Source organism: Mixophyes fleayi, chromosome 3 (assembly GCF_038048845.1).
Source record: "Mixophyes fleayi isolate aMixFle1 chromosome 3, aMixFle1.hap1, whole genome shotgun sequence".
In the NCBI taxonomy this organism is placed as follows: domain Eukaryota; kingdom Metazoa; phylum Chordata; class Amphibia; order Anura; family Limnodynastidae; genus Mixophyes; species Mixophyes fleayi.
The window spans coordinates 295,401,397-295,413,932 of NC_134404.1; the positions used below are offsets into that span (position 1 = coordinate 295,401,397).

Here is a 12,536-nt window from a genome sequence, read left to right on the forward strand (position 1 = left end):
GATGGCCGGGTGCGTGTGCATCGCTTACCTGGGGAAGAGATGGCACCAAGATGCACTATGGGAAGAAAGCAAGCTGGCGGAGGCAGTGTGATTCTCTGGGCAATGCTCTGCTGGGAAACCTTGGATCCTGGCATTCACGTGCATGTTACTTTGACACATACCTCTTACCTAAACATTCATGGCAACAGTATTCCCTGATGGTGATATGGATAATCAATTCCGTCTTTATGTCTACCATGTGTCACTAAACACTGTCAGTTTCCACCACTGCTATCAATTGAGTTTGTGTCGTCTTTGTCTTTTGAATTATAACCACACATTTACACTCTGAACAATAAAGATTATTTTCTGACATTTATACACCCCATGACATGAGCACTCTGAATATGTGATATAATGAAGAGACCTACCTGAGAAATATACTGTAAAGCCTCACACAACAGTAGGGGACCAGCAATAAGTACTAGAGATGAGCGCACTCAGATTTATGAAATCCGAGCCCACCCGAACGTTGCAGATTCGAGTCGGATCCGAGACAGATCCGGGTATTGGCGCCAAATTCAAATCTGAAACTGAGGCTCTGACTCATAATCCCGTTGTCGGATCTCGCGATACTTGGATCCTATAAATTCCCCGCTAGTCGCCGCCATCTTCACTCGGGCATTGATCAGGGTAGAGGGAGGGTGTGTTAGGTGGTCCTCCGTCCTGCTATATCTCGTGCTGTTCAGTTAAGTTCTGTGCTGTTCAGTTAAGTTCTGTGCTGTGCTGTGCTGTGCTGTGCTGTGCTCAGTCCAGTGGTGCTGTGTCCTGTGCTCTGTCCTTCTGAGGTCAGTGGTGCTGCTGGGTCCTGTGCTGTGTCCTGTTCAGTCCAGTGGTGCTGTGTCCTGTGCTCTGTGCTTCTAAGGGCATAGTTATTTCCCCAATATTCCCAAGTGTTTAAAAAAATAAAAAAAAGTTTTTTAAAAAAAAATACAAAAAACTAATAATTTTTTTTTTAATTACAACAAAATTTGCACAACCAATCCTGCAGTATAAGCCCATTGGTACTGCAATATTACCAAGTTCACACATTCAGCAGTAAAAGTCCAGTGGTTCTGCAATATTACAAAGTTCACACATTCTGCAGTATCAGTCCAGTGGTGCTGTGTCCTGTGCTCTGTCCTGCTGAGTTCAGTAGTGCTGCTGGGTCCTGTGCTGTGTCCTGTTCAGTCCAGTGGTGCTGTGTCCTGTGCTCTGTGCTTCTAAGGGCATAGTTATTTCCCCATTATTCCCAAGTTTTAAAAAAAAAAAAAAAAGTTAAATTTTTTTTTTTTAAAAAAAATAATTATAACCAAATTTGCAAAACCAATCCAGCAGTATATAAGCCCATTGGTACTGCAATATTACCAAGTTCACACATTCAGCAGTAAAAGTCCAGTGGTACTGCTATTACAAAGTTCACTGATTCAGCAGTGTATAAGTCCAGTGGTACTGCTATTACAAGGTTCACTGATTCAGCAGTATAAGTCCAGTGGTACTGCTATTACAAAGTTCACTGATTCAGCAGTATATAAGTCCAGTGGTACTGCTATTACAAAGTTCACTGATTCAGCAGTGTATAAGTCCAGTGGTACTGCTATTACAAAGTTCACTGATTCAGCAGTATAGGTCCAGTGGTACTGCTATTACAAAGTTCACTGATTCAGCAGTGTATAAGTCCAGTGGTACTGCTATTACAAAGTTCACTGATTAAGCAGTATAAGTCCAGTGCTACTCTCATGTGCCGCATATAATTTTTAAAGGCTTTGCCGAGTGTGTGTGGTTTAGGGGTACGCTCTCTTGTGCTACATATAATGGAAAACCAAAATTTGGAGGATAAAGTAGGGAAAGATCAAGACCCACTTCCTCCTAATGCTGAAGCTGCTGCCACTAGTCATGACATAGACGATGAAATGCCATCAACGTCGTCTGGCAAGCCCGATGCCCAATCTCCTAGTACAGGGCATGTAAAATCCAAAAAGCCCAAGTTCTCAAAAAATAGCAAAAAGAGAAACTTAAAATCATCTGAGGAGAAACATAAAGTTGGCAATATGCCATTTACGACACGTAGTGGCAAGGAACGGCTTAGGTCCTGGCCCGTGTTCATGACTAGTGGTCCAGCTTTACCCAAGGATCTAAGCCCTCCTCCTCCCCCCCCTACAAAAAATTTAAGAGAGTTATGCTGTCAGCAACAACAACAAAACAGCAAAGAACTCTGCCTTCTAAACAGATGACATCACAAATCCCCAAGGCGAGTCCAAGGGTGTTGTTGGTTGTGAACCCTGACCTTCCCACCACTGTACGGGAAGAGGTGACTCCATCCAGCATTTGCAGCACGCCCTCTGCATATGCTGGAAGGATCACCCACAGTCCAGTTACAGATTTGGCTAATGAAGGTGTGAATGTTGTACACCGGGAGGAGGATATTGATGTAGCTGGCGCTGAGGAGGATGTTGATGATTATGATGCAGACAGATACCAAATTGCCTTTCTCAATTTCTATTTATATTCTAGATTATATAACGGCTGAAAAGTTTTCTGTTTTACTCCTAGTGGAGAGGGGATCTGATGCAGACAGATACCAAACTGCCTTTGTCCATTTCTTTGTATATTTGAATTTCTAGTTCTACAGTCTATGCAGGCTGCTTTATTTATATTCAACTACAAGTGTAATGCGGTGGGGGCATAGATAGCCACCAAAGTAACGTGGTCCATTTAATTTCCCTTTCTAGCTCCATAGTCTGTGCAGCCTGCTTTTTTTTATCTTCAAAGTATTTATATTTACAAGCCTTGCAATCTAAATTAACTAGAGGTAGTGACGCGGTAGAACTCCAAAAGGCAGTTTGGAAGCCCCTGTACAAACTGGCTCTATTTTTTAACTGAGTTGTCCCCCCTCCAGTGTGTACTCGGAAAGGGTTTTTAGTGCAGCGGGGAACCTGGTCAGTGAGCGGCGAAGGAGGTTGCTTCCTCACAACGTTGAAAAAATGATGTTTATAAAAATGAATAATCAATTCCTCAATGAAGTACAGCACTGCCCCCCAGACAGTACAAAGGGACCTGTGGTTGTGGAGTCCAGCGGGGACGAATTGATAATGTGTGAGGAAGAGGAAGTACACACTGTAGGGGGAGAGGAATCAGAGGTTGAGGATTAGGACGACATCTTTCCTCAGTAGAGCCTGTTTAGTTTGTACAGAGAGAGATGAATTGTTTTATTGGTGTGGGGGCCCAAACAAACCAATCATTTCAGCCACAGTTGTTTGGTAGGCCCTGTCGCTGAAATGATTGGTTTGTTAAAGTGTGCATGTCCTATTTCAACAACATAAGGGTGGGTGGGAGGGCCCAAGGACAATTCCATCTTGCAACTATTTTTTTGGCATTATGTGACCATTCAACAGTCGTTTGCCATGTTCAAAAAGTAAAAGAAAATGCCAACAAATTCAATAAATTTAATGAAAAGTTAAATGCCCTGTCATTATTTAAAACAAGAGGTTTTGACGTGCTAGAATTTGTGTAGTGTTAAGATGTTATAAACACTACACTTGGAACTTGGAGGAGGTATTGTGGCCCCGGTATCAAATTGGGTACCGGGGCCACCCCACTACGCAGTCCAAATACTTGTTTGGTGGAATTCAGACCAGTTGAGGGTGTATTTATTTTATTGTGGCCCCGGTATCAAATTGGGTACCGGGGCCACCCCACTACGCAGTTCAGATACTTGCTTGGTGGAATTCAGACCAGTTGAGGGTTTTATTATTATATTGTGGGGACCACTATATACCACACTATCACTCTATACCACTCTATTTAATACTTTAATTCTATTTAATACTTTAATTCTATTACTAATTCCCATAAAGAGCAACTGCCGTTTCTATTTAATACTTTAATTTTATTAGTAGTTACCATAAAGAGGAACAAAATAAACAAATTTTACCAAAAGTATAATATGACTTACAAACACTACACTTGAAAGATGGTGCCTTTAAATGAAAAAGTCAGTCTTCATTGCACGACTATGTGCAACAGGGACAGTTTTTTGGTTTACAAAGTCAACCAATAACACTTCGACCCTGTCTGTCTTTAACATACTTGATGGGATCTCAATGACAAATGGTCTGTACCATGGTTGGAAGAGGTATTGTGGCCCCGGTACCAAATTGGGTACCGGGGCCACTCCATTATGCAGTCCAGATAGAGGTGTATCAGATATTAAACAACGTTGACTGTTGCTGCAAAATTTTTAAATAATATTGTGGGGAACACTACACTACGCAGTCCATAAACTTTTTGGGTGGAATTCAGACCCGTGTAGGGTTTTTTAATAATATTGTGGTGACCCACTCCTCTACGCAGTCCAGGTACATTATTCGGTGCGATTCATACCAGTTGATGGTTTTCTTATTATATATATTGTGGTGATCCACTCCTCTACGCAGTCCAGGTACATTATTGGTGCGAATCATACAAGTTCAGGGTTTTTAATTTATATTGTGGTGACCCACTCCTCTACGCAGTCCAGGTACATTATTCGGTGCGATTCATACCAGTTGATGGTTTTCTTTTTATATATATTGTGGTGACCCACTCCTCTACGCAGTCCAGGTACATTATTCGGTGCGATTCATACCAGTTGATGGTTTTCTTATTATATATATTGTGGTGACCCACTTCTCTACGCAGTCAAGGTACATTATTGGTGCGATTCATACAAGTTCAGGGTTTTTAATTTATATTGTGGTGACCCACTCCTCTATGCAGTCCAGGTACATTATTCGGTGAGATTCATACCAGTTGATGGTTTTCTTATTATATATATTGTGGTGACCCACTCCTCTACGCAGTCCAGGTACATTATTGGTGCGAATCATACAAGTTCAGGGTTTTTAATTTATATTGTGGTGACCCACTCCTCTACGCAGTCCAGGTACATTATTCGGTGCGATTCATACCAGTTGATGGTTTTCTTATTATATATATTGTGGTGACCCACTCCTCTATGCAGTCGAGGTACATTATTCGGTGCGATTCATACAAGTTGATGGTTTTCTTATTATATATATTGTGGTGACCCACTCCTCTACGCAATCCAGGTACATTATTGGTGCGAATCATACAAGTTCAGGGTTTTTAATTTATATTGTGGGACCCACTCCTCTACGCAGTCCAGGTACATGTTTTGGTGCGATTAAGACCAGTTGATGGTTTTCTTATTATATTGTGGGGACCACTCCACTACGCAGTCCAGAAAGATACCTCGTTGCAACGTTTTGGACTAATAACTATATTGTGAGGTGTTCAGAATACACGGTAAATTAGTGGAAATGCTTGTTATTGAATGTTATTGAGGTCAATAATAGCGTAGGAGTGAAAATAAGCCCAAAAACTTGATTTTTTAACTTTTTGTGCTTTTTTCAAAAAAAATCCGAATCCATAACCTTAAAACCCGAACCAAAACCTTTCGGCAGGTGTTTTGCGAAACAAATCCGAACCCAAAACATCGAGAAAATCCGGATCCAAAACACAAAACCCAAGACCTCAAAAGTCGCCGGTGCACATCCCTAATAAGTACTTGAAACAGAGTAAGAAATGTCTTACCTTGGTTCACCGTTGATTCAAGTACCCAAAGCCAATCCTCCTCTGTGCATCGTGTCAGGTATTATGGATTAATCTTGGCTAGGGACCTCCAATAATGATATGGACTTTTGTAGAATTAATCCAAAAACGAAGTCTCTTCAGAATATGTTCTTTATTTATGTATGCGCAATACAGACCATTCAATTCAAATAGAATAATGGTAATTTCACAATACCTTTGCAAGCCTTTTATTTCTTAAAACCACAAACTAATACGTAGATAAAAAGCATCATACAATACTTTAGACCAATAATATCACTCCACATCTCAGGAACTATCAATATCTTCCCCTCGCCCCCCAGATATAGGCATTAATCCAAATTAATCTTGCCACATCTTATCAGGCGCTAACTTACTGTACCTTACTGTACCACAACTTCCCTATTCCCTTAATATGTATAATGGAGGGCACATTTCCTTTAGATACGTTACTGCAAAACTTTCTAGACATGTTTCTCCACATACCTTAGGCAACATGTCTATAACAGTAAAACAGCTTAATTTGTCAACATATATTTATGCACGTAGCTCTCTTAACTCTTAAGCATCCTAACTTTAATTTATAATCAGCTTTAATTCAACTTCCATTTGTGTGTATTGATTATCCATATCAGATGGCATTGGCCTCTTTCAGCAGGATAAGGCGCCTTGCCACACTGCAAAAATTGTTCAGGAATGGTTTGAGGAACATGACAAAGAGATCAAGGTGTTGACTTGGTCTCCAAGTTCCCCAGATCTCGATCCGACTGAACATCTGTGGGATGTGCTGGAAAAACAAGTCTGAGCCATGGAGGTCCCACCTCGCTACTTACAGGATTTAAAGGATCTGCTGCTATCGTCTTGGTGCCAGATACCACAAGACACCTTCAGAAGTCATGTGGAGTCCATGCCTTGAAGGGTCAGAGTTGCCTATTTGTGCATATATATATATATATATATATATATATATATATATATATATATATATATATATCCACTCTACAGCTATGTCTTATACTCTATGATGACCAGTATTAAACATATAGACAAGTCCATAAGTTTAGTACACCTTTTAGCTATACCACACCACATGTCAAATGTCTAGGCCTTTCTTTCAGGCTTATTAAGGAATGCCACCTAATAAACCAGAATTTTCTTTCAACATACTTTTACTTTCCAACAAAGAAAAATATTTTAATTGTCTTCGAATCCCCTTCACAATATAGAATGCAGTGATTGATACATACAAGATATACCTATAAGAACTAGTCACAATAGAGAACTCAATAATCAGAGCTATACAGCATCCAGATATGGTTATTTGTCAACTCAATATAATCATCTAACAAAAGGCATACATCTATGACCATATCAAGTACACATGCTTTACACAGTGTATAACATGTATTCCCTACTGTGATCCTATAAATATGTCTTATAATGTTGTGAGGTGCTTAGCAAATTCACAGAAGAGTCTATAAAGCCACAAAACTAAAATATTTTCAAATTTACAATATTGAGAATTTAACATTCGAGCTGCATAGAGCCTTCCAGCAGTGTTTCCTCACAGAAGAGATAGAAATCAAAATATTTTTTTCTAGTTTAACAATTTTTTTCCCACATCAGTAATGTTTCTAATCAATGCTTTGAGATATTCTTGTTGCTTTGCCACCTTTTCGACTACAGAGGTTGCTTCAACGGAAGCCTTTGAACTTTTGATTATTGACTATGTCTTTCATTTCAACATGTATTCTTTGCTCTATAAAGAGATGGCATTATTTAGTGCAAAATCATTATTGACATCATTAAATAAATCGTTAGCAAGCTTTTCCAAGTTTGAATACTAAAGATGCTCAGGCTCGGTTCCTGGAGAACCGAACACACCCGAACTTAGGTGATCTGGTGATTTTTCTTTTCTGCCATTGCTGTGTACCAATGTGTCCTAGATATGCTAAATTATCTTAAAGCATCTCCTACATTGGGCATCCTTTGATATTTTCATACATTGAAGATTAGGACCCTGGGCATACACTATATTAGGGGAACAGTAGGCAATTATATCCGATCTACTAGCAACTTTTAAATACAATTTTGGCCATGGATGTGACCAATATTTATAGTTGTTTCAGCTATTTTTATAACTATATTGAGACCAATTCAGACTGGCTGCATACAGTGGTCATCATCATCATTACAGCATCATTATTACATCATTATTACATTCCGGATTGTTGTTATATACCTACACTGCTGACCTCAGATTTCAGTCTCAGGTTGGAGCTGGAGAAGAGACTACGGATATGAAAAAATTCATTTTAATTTTGTTCGTGTTACTGACACTGTTTTCAAAAACAGAAATAGGTAAGGAACAATTAACCTGTAAGAATGTATTTTATTAAATAGTTCTAAACTAACTTATTTAGGATTAGGGGCCTATTTATCAATGGCAAAGAGTCCTATTTTGGGCAAATCTCGCCCTTTCAAAGGGGTTATCCGCTGGCGTAAAGTGCTGGTGCTAAGTTGGAAAAAACAGTATGTATAAGATGTTTTATGTGTGTTGTACTATCATGGTTTGTGACTAAATTCAGTATATTGTTATTTGCAGATTCCATCGTCCTCCCAGGTGAAGGTAAGCCTATATTTGTCCAAGTTTTTTTTTCCCTGTCATATAATATATATATATATATATATATATATATATATATATATATATATATATATATATGTATATATATATACATACTAACATATTTATACTGTGTGTATGTTAGGGAATTTAGACTGTAAGCTCCAATGGTGCAGGGACTGACGTGAGTTCTTTGTACAGCGCTGCGGAATCAGTGGTGCTATATAAATAGCTGCTGCTGATGATGATTTATTTATATATATATATATATATATATATATATATATATATATATATATATATAGAGAGAGAGAGAGAGAGAGAGAGAGAGAGAGAGAGAGAGTACCTAAACCGATTCCGATCACGTCATGCAACTCTTTCCAACATGTCTGATTGTATTTGTAATGTAGTGTAATTTACAAAGGTACATGTCTTACATTATATATCCAAATGCAGTCATATGCCTGCAGCATACAATATATTACCTGGGACATAGTAGAACTGGCCACAGGATTCTAGTAATGTCATTTCAGAATGGAGTTACCAAAACAAAAACATACAAAATAAAGTAGTCTTTACATTAAAATTATGCTTTGTTTAATTATTAAAATAGAGTAATACAATTTTACTAATGTAAGCTAAATATATCTTATATATAAGATTATAAAGAATATTGATTAATATATACTGTGTATATTCATTTTTTTAATACATTTCTTTTGTAAATAGTGACACTGAGAGGCCAAATTTGGGTTTCAGTTCCATTGCACATGGGCGTGTTTTATGTATGTTGTGTTATTATGTTTCTGTGGGGTGGTTGTTATAAATGATGAGGATTTTAGTTCACTAGCACAATGAAGGACAATACATTTGCTGCATAATTACATTCTATGTATTTTTATTTGCAGCCTACATTACACCAGAAGAATTCTACGACTCCCTGATGGAGGACATTGGTAAGTCTATATTTGCCAAAGCAAAGATTCCCAATCTGTCTTACTCTCAGGTCCAGATTGAGTTTTTCTGTTAGGTGAACTAAAGTAGTCACCAAGGACGTCATAGTTAATGGGCCGTCATAAACACAGAGAGACATGGGGCTAGATTTACTAAACTGCGGGTTTGAAGAAGTGGAGATGTTGCCTTTAGCAACCAATCAGATTCCAGCTTTCATTTTGTTGAATGCAGTAAGTATATGATAGCTAGAATATGATTGGTTGCTGTAGGCAACATCAACACTTTTTCAAACCCGCCATTTAGTAAATATACCCCATAATGTCAATAATTCAATGGAATTGGACAAGAGTCTTTTATCCCTCACTTCCCGTGTCCTTGAGACAATTAGTGAGGTAAAGATACACACACACACACACACACACACACACACTTTCCTCCATGCCTGATAATTATCATATTGATTATAACAGGATGATTATCGGGACACTCAGCTGTTTTAACGCCACCAATGCTGCTTTATCCAGCAATTGCCCTATATCTGCTGCAGTATCACAGCGCGTGTAATCACCTTTATCCTTACACACATCCCAATATTACACATATGAGTTGTCTCCATAATGTTACATTCTCTCATATGCATTTTCTCCATACACGTGTAACAGCTTATTACCTGCTTCTCTCATACAAAATACTCTTTCTTTCCTAAACAGCTCTGCAAGCAAAACTGAAAAAAGTATTGTTTGCCACAGCGCAGACAATAACCCTGGCGCTGGCGATAATGCTGCTGGTCATGCGGTAAGTTACTAACATTATGTCACATTTTAAAAGCACTTTGAATTCAAATATTTTATTTACGTAAAGCACACTTTCCTACTTATCTGAATGTCGGGGAAACTCATATATTTCCCAGGAGAGGAGGCCACTCTCACGGATTGTATCAGTATTGCCCCGCCTCCCGCTGCGTGATGTCAGGAATTGCGGCATTGCACAGCGGGGAAGGGCGTGGCCGTGATGACGTTGTCACCCATCTGCACTTGCCCCTTAGGCAGCCTAGGTCCAGCGCAATAGCAGCTTCTTTTCCTTTGTGACATCTCCTTTTGCCACGTTGTCTCTGGTGGTACGGACACGTGTGTGGTTTAGAGTGGCAAGGTGGAGTCATTTGTGAAGGGAGGGCTAAGTGGTTAGCACTTCTGCCTTACAACACTGGGGTCATAAGTTCAATTCCCAACCATGGCCTTATCTGTGTGGAGTTTGTATGTTCCCCCCGTGTTTGCACGGGTTTCCTCCGGATGCTCCGGTTTCCTCCCACACTCCAAAAACATACTAGTAGTTTAATTGGCGGCTATCAAAATTGACCCTAGTCTCTCTCTTTGTGTGTGTATCTATGTTAAGGAAGTTAGATTGTAATCTCCAATGGGGCAGGGACTGATGTGAATGAGTTCTCTGTACAGCGCTGTGGAATTAGTGGCGCTATATAAATAAATGATGATGATGATGATGATGATGTTTCTCTTTATGATGAGAGGAGCTGAATGGTTATGTATGGATCAGGATGGTCCATGGATAACGTCTTCTAATGACAGTCCTGCTCCTACCTCTAACCACAAATACAGTATATAAAGATTTTATTAAACAGGGCAAAATATTTTAATATACTTCAAGGGGTGGATAGTGGGCAATTTTGGAGGCTTTCACTTTTATGTGGTGTTTATGGAGACTTTTAGTTGTACAAAACAGGTAGATGATTATTCCATTTACGGAGCTGGCAGTAATCAGACCTCGGCCACTACTTTCACTAGAACGCCTGTTAGGCCACATAGGTGCATTACATAGGAGAGGCATATTAATATGCACATATTAATCCATGTCATTATTAAGGGGTTGGTATAATGTGATAGTAAGCGGTATTGTGAAGTCATGTGTTTAGCTTTGGTGACACTTCTGTGACAGACCACAGCCACGCAATAATCATGGAAGGAATTTATATACACGGTAGACAAATAGCTCTCAGGTTATAGAAGCCGCATAAACTTCTAACAATAATATAATTATACAGTTATCTTAAGCTGCTGATGTCATTTTCCTGGTGATTTCTTACACATTACAATCTACTATAGTTGCTGATTGTGTTGTGTACAATATTGTCCACTAACAGCTTCTTATTATTTTTGCAATTTAGCAGGAAACCACGTGCGGCCTGGGGAAAAGTGGAGACCAGCAAGGCAAAGAAGACATCACTTCCCTCACCCTTCTTATGTAAATGTAATAATATAAATATATCATACTAATGGTTGTCTACATGTGTTTTAATGTGCTATTGCTCTATTCCATATTGCTGGCTGGAGCAGAGGTCCGGTAATGCGTAGTTGGAAAAGTAGAGTTCAGTTAAACTAATCCAGTCTCTGTTCTATACTGGTGGAACAAACAATATTCTTACCAGCTTAAATGCTACTTGGCTTCTGTAAGTGCAGCTTATATTGTATACTGGTTAAAAAATAAGACTAAGATCATGTTGTACCAAACAATGGACAGTAGCAAAGCTCGTTATAAATGGTACCTGCCACACAAAAACCGCAAATCAACCAAATCAACCAAACAAAAGAAGCCAAAGAAATGAGGGAAATCTAGTAAGTAGGAATAGACAAGTACGCAAAACAGTAAATTGCAAACATTTTACTAAATTTGCAGAGGTATGTGTGTGGTGTAGACGTGCAGAAGCGTGTGTGTGGTGTAGATGTACTGAGGTGTGTGTGTGGTGTAGATGTACGGAGGTGTGTGGTGTAGACGTGCGGAGGTGTGTGCGGTGTAGACGTGCGGAGGTGTGTGTGTGTGCGATGTAGATGTGCGGAGGTGTGTGTGTGCGATGTAGATTTGCAGAGCTGTGTGTGTGCGATGTAGATGTGTGAAGGTGTGTGTGTATGCGATGTAGATATGCGGAGGTGTGTGTATGCGATGTAGATGTGCGGAGGTGTGTGTGTGCGATGTAGATGTGTGGAGGTGTGTGTGTGTGCGGTGTATATGTGTGGAGGTGTGTGTGTGTGTGCGATGTAGATGTGTGGAGGTGTGTGTGTATGCGATGTAGATGTGCGGAGGTGTGTGTGTGTGCGATGTAGATATGCGGAGGTGTGTGTGTGCGATGTAGATGTGTGGATGTGCGTGTGTGCAGTGTAGATGTGCGGAGGTGTGTGCGTGTGCGGTGTAGATGTGCGGAGGTGTGCGTGTGCGGTGTAGATGTGCAGAGGTGTGTGTGTGGTGTAGATGTGCGGAGGTGTGTGTGGTGTAGATGTGCGGAGGTGTGTGGTGTAGATGTGCTGAGGTGTGTGTG

The 12,536-nt window shown here is 39.7% G+C and overlaps 1 long non-coding RNA gene across 1 annotated transcript; it reads left to right on the forward strand.

Annotated features, from left to right (window-relative positions):
• Positions 1-9,163: 9,163 nt before the first annotated feature.
• Positions 9,164-11,499, forward strand: LOC142142986 (uncharacterized). Its single transcript, XR_012689437.1, has 3 exons — positions 9,164-9,213; positions 9,922-10,006; positions 11,391-11,499. It is a non-coding gene; the product is annotated as an uncharacterized LOC142142986 (long non-coding RNA).
• Positions 11,500-12,536: the final 1,037 nt, after the last annotated feature.